This window comes from Falco punctatus (genome assembly GCF_963210335.1).
Source record: "Falco punctatus genome assembly, chromosome: 2".
In the NCBI taxonomy this organism is placed as follows: domain Eukaryota; kingdom Metazoa; phylum Chordata; class Aves; order Falconiformes; family Falconidae; genus Falco; species Falco punctatus.
This window is the reverse complement of record NC_137581.1, coordinates 78,957,191-78,969,806: the sequence shown is the minus strand read 5'-3', so window position 1 is coordinate 78,969,806 and position 12,616 is coordinate 78,957,191. Positions and strand designations below refer to the sequence as shown.

Genomic DNA, 12,616 nt, shown 5'->3' with positions numbered 1-12,616 from the left:
CTTGCAATTTGATTCCTTCAAGTGTTTGTGTTCAGAGAGCTCTTGTCACATATGTTCAGAGAGTGAACATAAAAGGGGCCTGAGGATAGACAAAAAATCTGTTTGACTATCTGACAAATAGTTACAGAAACATTTTGCATATTTATCCATCTCATAAAAGAAACATACTGCTATGCAACAAAAATGTGTTTACTGTAAAATGACATAGACAGTAGTACTTAGAACATACTTGAAAGAGCTGGATTTTGTAAGCAGCTCATTTGCATGCATAGAAACACAAGAACATTTGAAGCCTGAGAGACAGCATCAAGGGATAAAAATCCATTGGGACCAGTCTCCATTAACCTTAGGTTTGTATGGGTTTTTTTCCTCTCAGGACTGAATATTTGTTTAGCTATTGAATCAGTTCATGAAATCATTCAGTGTCCTTAAAAGTATAGTGAGTAACTGCCTTGCGACTTGAACTCCTGTTCCTAAATTTATATAATTTTGTTACATCACTGGCAACTTGTATTTCTATCACTTCATGCAAAATAAATTTGTTCTCACTTATGGGGTAGCGCTCCTTCTCAGTTACAGACTGAGACCTGTCGATTTTTTACTTAGTTATCCCAATAGATGGTTGGCATTCATATTCATTTTTTGTCTCTTCTCAGCTAGGCTGTGCTTCAATGAGGCATCAAACTGAAGCCAAATTGATGTAGCACATTCAAATTTCAACCTTGTTACTGAAGAGAATGCCAAGTATTTAAAAAGTTTCAGGCCTTTGAGACTGAAGAATAAGATGCTGGAAAAGAAAACTTTCAAACTCAGCAAGTCAATGACTTTTACGTCTGGGATTTCTATGTAAAAATTTCTAAGCAGCTAAAAGAAAGATGTCCTTACGCACTAATGATGATAGAATGGTAAATGTAGCTATTATAAGGCATATAAAAAATGAAAATAATTTCATTATGTAATTGAATGACTAAAATCCTTCTTCCCAATCCAACACTCTAAACTGCAACCCAACCAACATAACAAGTTTCAGTTACTTTCAGTTAATCTGATATTATATATATTTTTTTCAGGGATTTATTAGTGGAAAAAAGACATTTTCATCTCTGGAGAGCTATGTTGGATCATGTCTGGGTTTAGAACTGAAAGTTGTTACCCTTTCTAAGTAGCTATATAGCAGTTTCTCTAATTTCTTGTATGTTTTTGTAGAAAACGCAAGCTTTTTCTACTGGTTGTAGTGCAAGAGGTTGTTTTCCCACTAATTTGATTGTACAGCTCATGGACTTGCAAATTTGAACTTAAAGGTAAAAATACAAATTTCTCTTAGACAGTACTCTTCCAGGAAACATCTACATTCTTCAGTGGTATTTGCTGAGGCTTGTGCTATCCCTGCTCCACGACACTAGAACTGTTTAAGGCTAAACAGGAGACTGGATGCCAACCAGGTCTAAGCAGGTGAAGTACTGAAATGGTACATGGCAGATGTTCATACGGGAGAAGTTAAGAAACAGCAAGTTAACACTGTCACAAGAAATATTCAATGTTGTCATGCATGATATGGACAGGATAATCTGGACAACACACAGAAATAGAATGGCTGCAAAATTTGCAGCATGCCCATCAGTGGAGATATGTATGAACAAATTAAACTATCCTCTTTTAGTAGTAACAAGGTATTAACAGTGACCCTATTTAGGGATGGGAACAATCAACTGGATTAACTTTCATGTTCCTCTAAAGTTGTGTTTTTCTATGATTCAAGGTCCTCTCTGTCCACAGCCGTGCTTTCTTAGTCCCTGATATTCACACAACAGTTGAAAAAGGTATCCAGTATATCTGATAACTGATTATCTCTAACTAAGATTATGGTGACAGCTTAAAGCATAAGATAAGAATATATGTGAATAATAACAAAGGCAAAACATAGGTAATCTAAAATTAGGCCAAGGAAGAGCAATTACCACCTGTGTTACTAGTAGCATCAGCATCCCAAACAGTTTTCTTTTGCTGTTTACAGAGTACCTCTTACCCACACCAGCCATACTACTATGTGAAATGGAGTTCTAGCTAAGAGACATTTCATTTAGAGCAAATATTGAAACTTCACAGATGCTTGCCTGCAGCTGAACAGAAAAGACAAACAGCCTCCAGACAAGCCAGCCCCACAGAGCTTTTTACTTGCTTAGTTTTAGCATGATACGTGAATATATATGCAGATGGAAAACAAAAGCTAGGATGAGACATTTATAGAACCCACTGGGAATTGGGGTCCTGATGTTGCCAGAAGCTAAGTCCCTTCAACTCTCTGTGCAGCGGAGGAGATGTGAGGGCGCAGAATGCTCTGCTGAAAACAGGCCACAGAGAACAAGACCCATCAAAGTCCCATCTTGGCAGCATCACAGGCTGGAAGGAAGCAAGTCGGTTGTATGAATACCTGTAGAATCGATGTGTGGAAAGAAAACAGGAGGGAAAGCCAGCTCTGCCACAAAATACTCTAGATATGTGTTACAAATTAAATTTTGCTTCTTTAGAGAGCTGTGCGTTTATATTGCAGAAGATATTTTGGCCCTGGTATAGTCTGACTTTTTCCTGGGGTGGACATACAACAGAATTACCCTAATGCAGTAAGCCTGGTCCTCAGTTTTATTTCACTTCTACTGGCTGGACTCGGTGTAAGGTTCCTGTGGGCATCCCTCTGCCCAGAGGTTTGGCTGCTGGGGCGCAGGGCCAGCTTACACACAGTGCAGCTAGTGGCTGCCCCTGCCAGAGTTCTGTGATGGATGATGACTCCGTGGGGTCCAGAAGCGTCAGGGGCTCCCCATGCTGGGTGGAAGGTCAGGGCCTGGCATCCAAGGTCTGTCCCACTGCCCCAGCCATGAGCAAGGCAGCCAGGGGACACCAGGGGACAGCTCCAGCCGTGGGCATTCGGCACCTTTCTGGAGACAGGATGTTGTCCCACGGGTGGGGTCAGAATCAGGCCCATGGAGGGAACCTGGGTCAGATCCAGCCCCTGCCTCATCACCACAGGCCTGGCCAAAGCCCAACTGCCAGGCTTAGCCCTGCAACCCACTGGAGACCCACACTCCTGGCCTGTGCTGCCCCTTGACACTCAGTCTCTCTTTTCCTCATGGTAACAAAACCCAAGTGGTTACACAAGTTTAGTCTCATCCAACTGATGCTTCAGATTTGTAAACTGTGAGTTGAAGTTCCTCTGCTGTCTGCCTTTGTAACCATGGCTTGGCTATCCAACCACCGTTACTGTGTCCAGCTGTGCTGCTTGCCTCTGCATCCCTCCTTACTTCTGTGAGGACACAATTCAGGCACAAACACCCTCCAAAGCACTTATCAATAGGTGATGAACCAGCTTCAGCTGCCTTCATCTTTATCGATAGAGCTATTCTTCAAAATTACCTCAGCCCACGCCGCAGCAGCCTTCTCTTTCCTTGCCATCTCTAACGTAGAAGGATGCACCACAAACCTAGCTCCTCTCTGTTGGCTTCCCCAAGTGTGGGCTGCCATAGTTTTAACCTCTAGTCTAGTGTGGGAATTTGATTGACAGACTCTAGCGCTGACAGCAGGAGGCCAAAAGCCTATGAGGAACATGACTGTCTTGCTTATTAAGCCTGTCCAGTTCCAGCCAATGAATACTCAAACTAATCTCTGGTAATAGCTACATAGTTGAAAGAAACAACATGATCAAGTGTTCTTCTGTGTTCCACTTTTCCATCATCTTTTTTCCCTTTGAACTGGAAGACCATGGGCAATAGGGATATTTCTTTGTGTATGTGGAAAACACCTTACTAAGAAAACTATTTTATCATCAGACACAGTGGAACAGCAAGTGGAAAAGCAGGGGTTTCCTTGGTTTCGGTTTATTGCAGTGAAATTCACTGCTATGCCAGAAGTAACGTCACGGTAATGAATAATGTCACGGAGGTCCCAGGTAAGTGCAAGTTTTGGGTGAATATCACGCTATCTTTACTGTGAAAGAGAATCACTGTTCTTAGAAAGGTTGAAAATGAGCTCTCCTATGAAAGAGTGTGTTTTTCTCCCTTGCAAGTATCATACATTTTGACACGTTGAAAGCTGGAGAAAAAAAGATTTGTACATCAGGAATATGTAACTTCATTATATCATTTCTGCCAAAGAACACTCTATATGTCAAGAACATGCTATATACCTCACGAGTGGCAAGAGGAGAAGAGTTCCTCAGCTGAGTTGGAAATCATCTGCTGGAAGTTTTCTTCACTGGAGTTGCACTCAAACAAAGGTATTTTGGTTTCAGAGACAATGTAGTAAACCAAAACAGACTTTGAAGTTACGTTAGTTCCTTGCAGTCCTCCATAACTCTATGCAACATGCATGTAGGGGGCTTTTGGCTTCCCTTTATAATCATGCCTGGAAGATCAGCATTTTTTGCAGTCCCAGATCCACTTCCTCTGTGGTCAGGGATTTTCAGGGCTTACATGATTCTAGCACAGGTCAATGACCTAAGTGCTGAGGCTTATTTCTCTCATAGATAATTTTAAAATTGTTCAATGTGAAACAAAATCTAATTTATAACCATTGAAAATATTTGCTATCCATCCCACGTCTTAAAAACAGTTTGCTGTTTTCCTGTGGTGTAGTCATTTATTCAGCAACAGACTCAGTGGTCCAACTGAACAGATATTGTAGTCAGCTGGTTTTCAGTGTGCCTTCAAGCTGCTCTGTGTGTGCGTGTGTGTGTAAGCATGTGTGTGTACACTCACCTGAAAATATCAGCCCATTTGGTTTGTGAGCATCAGCAGAAACGTAATTCGTTCTGTCACCTATGTGAGAAGCTGCAGTAAAGTATGTGTAAAAAACTATTGGATAAATACATTTTGTGCCATAAAATTCTATCACCTGCAAAGGCAGGTGTCAATGCTTCAGGAATACATATATACCATAGACAGTGTTGCAGACTGCAGAAACCTGGAGTGTGTTTGTGTTCCTGTAGCTCTTCCTTTAGCATTTGATTATTCTTCCAGGGCCAGTGTGTTGCTGCTGCTTATCTATATATTGACACGATTGGTTTCATGTAGATCGTTTGCTTGTATCTAACTTTGTTTGCAAAGACTATTTCAAGATCATGCCAGTGGGGGTGGGGGCGTCAGAGGAAGAGAGAGAGAGAGAATATTTTTAATTAGTTTTATGTAGGAGGGAGAGGACAGATGTACATTGTAAATGTATCTTTTCTTTTTTTTTTTTACATTTTCTTGTGATATCAAGCAGCAAATAGACCAATCACAACAATCCAGTAGCTTTATTTGTGCTGTTTTTGGAAGACTTGGCACTGCTATGCACCCTTATGATGCCTTATTGTTGTTCCTGCTTGACATTCCCTGTCCTTGACATCTCCCTTCCCTTGAATCGATGATGACTGCCATCTTAGCCCTCAGGCTTCTCCACGGCTGCTTTCAACTGAGCTAGCCTCATCCGTTATTTCTTGCTGCCCTACTTTTGCCCCTCACCACCCCCTCTTTTAAAGTCTACAGCAACTTTAATTCAGCTTGCAAGCATGGCTGTTGTGGAGAGCTTTTTTGAAAGGCAGGAGGTTTGCGCACCCAGCTGAATTCCTGGTGGAAATTTCCTTGCTCTGGTGTGCAGTGTTGGCAGGGCACTGAGGGCGCCGGCTGCAACCCGCCTGCACCCACCCCTTCTACATAGTCTGACACAAAATGGCAGCTTGAGACGAGCGTGGTCACTTGCCTGATACATTTAAATATAGAAGTGAACAATTCATGGTAGTAATGTAGTTTCTCGATGGATATGGTTATCATGAGATAATCACACCCATGGGGGATTAGAAGCACTCGTTTATTCTTGGTGCTTGATCACACCCCAAGGACATGATTATCCCATGCCAGTAGTCATATTTCTTGTTATATCTTATTGCTAAATTGCAACATCATACAAAAGAAAAAAAAGAAAAAAAAAGAGATCAGGTGAGATATTGCTGAAATCATTGTAAGAGACTATTATAGTTTCTGAGCTGCTAGCGATGTATGTTAATTAACCCTTCTCAGAGAAAATCCACAGAGGCATACTTTCAAGAAAGATTTCCCCCCGCTTCTCACACAAACAGATATGTGGTATGGTCTCTCTCTTGGTATCTCATGCACTGCTGCAGGCTCTTGATGTCAAAATATACCAGCTGAGAATGTAGGATAAGAACAGCCATAGGCTTTGCTCTGGTCCTCAAGACATTTCAAATCTATACTTTCCTTAGTAAGGAATGATTAGTATAATACCCTGTTTCATCAGGAGCACAAATATTTTTTTTTCCTGGTCTCCAAATGGGCAAATTTTACAGCAGTACATGAAAAGCCTTAACATAAAGAAAACAGAAAATACTAGAAAATTCACCTGGGAGTCCAAAGCTCTAACCTATATTTACTTTTTCCATTGTGCAAAACATTTAAACAATTCCTTAACATTTGTAACTGCACATCTATTTGAAAAAATTGAAATGGAAACGTTAAAAGAAATTACATTTTGCTAATCCATTTACAATGGTATAAATTGCTTCTCATAGCCAACTGCCAGGCTGGCTGTTTTATTTAATAACTTTAATGCTGAGGTTCCCTGAGGCAAGGAGACAGTTATCCCACCAACTGCAAAAGGTTTTACTGAAGTGTCCCCTGGCTATTGTCCAGGGACTGTGAAGGAGCTCAGCTAACAGGTTCACTTGCATTCTCTTTCTCTGACAAATATAGCTGTTACATGTTTTAATGCAAACTAATTCAAAGGGAAAGAGAAAAAGGCATAAACAATGCACCCTAGCAAATCAGACTGTTTTATTAGTATATGATTGTGGCTGGATGGCTAATAATTTATCATTATAAAATATGTTGTTATTACGTTTTGAGAGCCTGGAACTGAGCAATTACGATCTTACTCCCCGGCAGAATCACAGATACATCTCAAATTCAAAGGACTCTCAGAAAGAATGAATGTCTGGAAGGATAACTCACAAGCATAGTGATTTGATAGTCATTGCTCTATACAATACAACTGTAGCTATAGCATTTATTCCCATACTCATCTATAATATAGTGGAATAGAATTCTTTTTCCCCTGTCTCCATGATAAGCTGCATTAAGCTGACTTTCTTTTCAGGCTGTGAGTAAACATGATTCCCCTGGATATGATCCCATTTTTTTTCATGTTGGTTTAAGTGGAGTCACTTAGTGTAGGGAAGACCAGGATCCAGCCCATTTTCCTTGCTGTGAACTCTGCTGTACCCTCGGTCTCTGGTTCATCTTATGAAGAAGGATAGTGTTAGATTCACGCTTGGCCCCTCTCAGTTCAGCACACTGTTAATTGCTTCAGTATGCAATATGTTAAAGGAGTCCCAGGTTTCTCCAAAGACTGAAAAGTTGCTGACTAACACAAATGAATCTGCTTTTCAATAGTAAGACTGCACTGCTCTACAGGTTCAAATGCTACATAACATTCATTATTTCTGAGGCTTAAAAGAACATGTACTTTCTCATAATGGGGAACACTGCAGAAAACCCTGTCAAGTGAATTTTTTTCATTCATTCAAAGAAATTAGCAAAGTGTATTAAAATATGGAATCCATGTTTTTGATTAAAAATAATTAAACATTATTGAAAATGGCAAAGACATTACTGGCTATGTTTGTATTTTCAAATTGTATTGATCATTAACTGCTAAGCATCTATGACTTATATAGGATCATGACTGCTTTTTTAAATTATTCCTCTCAAAGAAATACATTTTTATTTTCAGGAAAGTTGCCCTGAGGCAAAGACTTGAAATTGTTCTCAAGCAGATAGTATAATTAAGGATTGATCTGCACAGTGGGGAGAAGCTGGATGAATCAGACACTGACATTTCTTTCTTTTCACCTTTTCCTTATGACTGAAAGTCTGGATTCCTCCCAACTAACATAAGATGCTTAACTATCTGGAAGATGTAGAGTTAGGAGTTTAGATATCCTTGATTGTCAAGGATCGTCAAAGACAGATAGGTACTTCCAGCTGGCAATTTATCCTATATCTTGTCATTGACTTCAGCAGGAGCCTAGGGCTAATATTCTCCTGACTTTGACACCTCAAGCAGGTGCCTGAGGTTGAAGTGGGATGAAAGCAGGCTGAAAATTTTGGTTTAACAGAGACTAGCTGTTCTCAATTACCTGATTTGGAAACAGTAACAAATATTCACGTAGCAAATCTGTAGTCACAGAGAGTGGTCTTTGGCTTGTCTTCAATACCTTGATTCCTTCCTTTAAACACATTTTCAGATTAAGAATTGCTCAGCAGCATCTCAGGAGCTGGGCGTGGGATCCACACCAAAGGCATGGAATCTTTCCTTTAAATGTCCCTAGTTTTATCCTTGTTCTAAATCAAATTTCATGAAGAAATGTTTGCTTGTGCAGTCAACATTTTTCTGCAGCAAATTCTGGGCCCTGAGTTTGTAGTATTTCTACATATAGGGAGATGGATATCTTGTGCCTTGTTCCTTCACGCTACAGTAGAAAATAGTAGCTGAGGAAATTAATCTGCTTTGCTATGCATGATATTTGCTTTGTTGAAAAATTATTTCCATGACAAATCAATTGAAGTATATATTTAACGAGCCACATGCATTGAGGAAAAATATAGTAAAGTCTTTCAAAATAGTACCTGGCTGAGATGCCTTGGAAGATACACCCAAAGAAACAAAAACTAGTTTGGGTTATGTGTCGCCTATCAAGCTCTTTCTGTGCAATATGAAACTATCTATCAATTATATATAATCATACTGTCACATACAACAATAAATTGCAAAAGGCCATAAAATAACAGCACAGAATATCATAAATAACACTTATGTGGCTTATCTAACCCAAGACTGGGATGATCAACAGAGCGATACAGGTCATTATCTACAAATACTTCTGAAATTCATTTTGGTTACAGTGAAGCGGAAACAGGAAGATAAGTCTCATAATAAACTGGAATTAATCCTGGGGTGTTCTGCAGACTGACCTGACTCAAGACAGTAAACCTCTTGGGTTCAGTGAAGCCTCAAACAACATTAATCGACTTGATACAACTGGTGATGATCTTAAGTAATATATCTAATTATTGAACTTTTCAAAATATTTTTGCCTTTTCTTTAGTGCAACTAAATAAGCATTTCCTTGTAATGCTTTTTTTTTTTTTTCTCTGAGAATTGGTCATATCAAAATATACTAAATCTGCCAAGAAAAGATCCATGAAGGACAGCCTTCCCCCTGGATGAAAGGACATTATCTAAAATGGGCTCTTCACAGGAAATTGAAGGAGGAACTCAGTTTATAACTCTGCATATCAAAGAATCAAGGTATCCTGACTTCCCTGAATTGGTATTACCTCTTTGGCTTGAAGAAACTCTCTGCAGTTTTATGAAACTGGTTTAGCAATAATTTTTGGCACCCCTGATTTTGTGTTTCAGTTCTGAGCCTTCTGGATTTAAAATGGGCCAAATTAATTTTATCTATCAAAGCAGAGAATTTACTTAAGAGACTAAGATTATGATTTGGAAAACTGAAATCATGGTCAGCTGATTCATTAGCTTTTCCGGGTAACAGTTCTCTTCACTGCATGGCCAAGGCCTCACTTGTATCTTGATCACACAGTTTTCCTCTGGTGGTGCCTCTCCTCTGGCAATGCAAAGTTCTTTGCACTTTCCGATTACAGCTGGGGCTGCCGCAATGCCCAGGCTGCCAGCTAGACATTCCTCCAGAACATGCTTCTTTAGTGCCATGGCAGTTTTCCAGCTTTTTTCCTTGTCTTACTCTAGAGGAGTTACAGAGGACTGTATGAAAAAATTATTTGTAAAAAAGTTGTAATGATTGTTAAAAACATAAGGTATGAAATGTTACCAAAAAAAAAAAAAAAAAGGAAGAAAAAAAAGGGGGAAGTGTAGAGGAATGAAGCTGGGTTAATTAGCACTGATAATATACAGCTGTGGGCTGGCTTCAGGGGTGGCGGGTTGGCCGATGTAGATAAGGTGCAGCTGTGGCTGGTTAAGTGGTTGAGAGCCAACGAAGAGAGAGCAGCCGAGGAGAAGAGAGAGAGGAAAGAGTGGGCCCTGGATGAGGTGAGATGAGGAGAAGGCAGCAGAGGGACTGTATGAAGAGTATGCTGGTATGAGATGGTAAAAGACCTTAATGCAGCTGTCCAGCTTGTTTGTGCTGCAACACCTGTACACCACAGCCTGCTCCTGACAGTCCATGGCTGAAAGACTTCCTAAACTGGAAATCACCCCTGGACCCTTCCATTACACCAACAACGGCAGCTCAGTAAATACCGGCCTGAATGACTACAGGAGCTTTCTGAGTTCTGGTTCTAGCTTCTATAACAGACAGCAAGAAGTGCATACTAAAAAAAAATGTCTCCTACGAGATTTTTGAGATTTGGGTTCCAGAAAGGTGTGTCTCAGGCTGCTCCTTCTGACACCACCATGGGCACTTGTTCGGTGCAAAGCCACATCCTGAAGCCCCAGGATGCCTAGACCGCAGACTGTTCTCCTTGACTGGCTGAAAACCAGTTCTATGGCATGTTACTTGTAACTCCCTTTTATCAAAGAATTTTAGAAAAGCTTCCTATTTAATCAATTTATTCAAAAAATTTGTGACGTTTTTGTTCTTTGCTAGCCTCAAATTTTCTCTTGCCTGCTGGTTTAATGGCTCAGAACATCTCCATTCATAATGGATCAGGTCTTTCCTGGTCTCTTTCTTCCACAAGATTTAATAAGGAGATATAGCCCTGCTTTTGAAGCAGTCATACAGACACAGTTACAAAATTTATTCACAGTAACAAGAGGGTAAAAACTACATTGCAGAACATGAAAGAGCTGTAAAATAACAAAATTATTAAAATTAGCATATAAGAACTGGGGTTTTTTTGGTAGAAAAAAAGAGTTGCTAAATATTTCTTTGCAATGTAGCCAAAAAGACATAAAATGTGGACTCCTGGGTTTTTCAATTCCATCTCTGTTTATTTCCTCAAGAACTAACAGCTTCACAAGGTAGCAAGTGTTAGTGGCAAAAGGTGACTCACCAGCAGCCATTTTCTGGGTCTGTTGCTCAACTTTCTGATGCAAACTTTTCCACAACCACCTCCTTCTGCACAGAACTGAGGCTTGGCCTCTGCTTGTATCATTTTCACATAGCTTAACTTTTCTTCTTAATTCACAAGTTAAATGAACAGTCTAACAGGTGAAAGGACATGTTTTGCTTGCAATGGGACACACGTGTTTCCTTGGGGATTTGCATCCACTTTGTAGGTCTAAATCATGCTATAACCACACTCATTTTGAGAAATGTTGTGTATCCATACAGTCAGAAGGAACCTGCACTTTAAGAGGTGACACACGTAAAATGGGAAAGTAGCAGGGATGTGGTTTGTGCTAGAGAGTGTAACAACAGTTATAACACAGGGGATTTTTGTTTGGGTTTGGGGGTCAGAAGGGTTTTAGCTCTGGCCTAATCAAGCAACTTAACAAACAGAACAAATGAAGTAAGGTGTAGAGGAATGAAGCTGGGTTAATTAGCATTGATAATATACAACTGTGGGTTGAGAGATTGAGAGAGCAGCTGAGGAAGAAGCAGAGAGAGGGGAGAGTGGGCCCTGGATGAGGAGAAGGCAGCAGAGGGACTGTATGAAGAGTATGCTGGTATGAGATGGTAAAAGACCTTGTTGCAGCTTGATAGTTTGTTTGTGCTGTGACATACAGGGACTCCTGGCTTGAGGCACTGTTTACTCTCTGCATCTGCTGCAGGTCACTTAGACAGGACTCCTGGTTCAGTCCAGGGAATTGGTCTTAAGTACTCTTTCCTGTAATGTAAAGAATAAAGGATGACAGACTGTGCTGTGACCGTTCTGAGATTTCACAAAAAGGGTAAAGAAGGCTCTTCTGTGTTTTATTAATACACTGTATTTCATAATCAGAATTTAAGTTATTATTATAGAAAAAAATTAACTTATACTGAATTGACTTATCTTATTCGTATCCAGAATACATAATCGTTGTAGCCCTTTTAACTAGTTTGTAGATAAATCTATCTGCAAGGGACTTTGTATGATTCTCTGCTCTCTGAAATGCGCTTTTAATCATTACCCATGATAAGAACAGAAAAAGGTTATATAGAAATAATGGGACGGTCTGTGCCATAACAGTCTGTAAATCACATTGAACATTTTGCTGTGGAACAAGCACTTTATGCAGTTTAGGTTATCAGTGGGATCCGGATGTCAGATGCCTTAATGTAAAAGCTTGAGACTCTAGAAAATCAAATAATGTAGGAGTGGTAGCAATTGCATAATTAGTGATGGTGAGAGGTGTTCTTTTGGGTTGGTTTCCTTGTTCACTGAAAATCAAGGCATTTGTATATATTATTATAATAAATTACATTCGTGGAGTAAAAGCTAAGCAGATTCCTTTGCTAGTACCATGACCATTGTCCAAAGCACATCTTACTGATCTTTCCAGAAGAGGTCACGATGGAAAAAACTTTCATCTTAAATATTTTTTATCATTCTAGTGTCTTATTTTTGTTACATGTGGATCAACCTCACCCAATATGTTTTCTAATCTTGCT

The 12,616-nt window shown here is 39.8% G+C and overlaps 1 protein-coding gene across 11 annotated transcripts in view; it reads right to left on the bottom strand.

Annotated features, from left to right (window-relative positions):
• The window catches only part of LOC308059393 (uncharacterized protein), a gene marked incomplete at its 5' end in the record, with an annotated part of 74,999 nt that overhangs the window by 38,598 nt on the left and 23,785 nt on the right, over window positions 1–12,616 (bottom strand). For 2 of the 11 annotated variants that reach the window (XM_080376661.1, XM_080376657.1), the window contains one exon: window positions 6,797–11,852. The exons of 6 other annotated variants lie outside the window; for them this stretch is intronic. Of the gene's footprint in view, window positions 1–4,748; window positions 4,821–6,796; window positions 11,853–12,616 lie in introns of those variants that run through there. 3 more of the 11 variants (XM_080376663.1, XM_080376666.1, XM_080376667.1) reach the window with 3 other exon arrangements.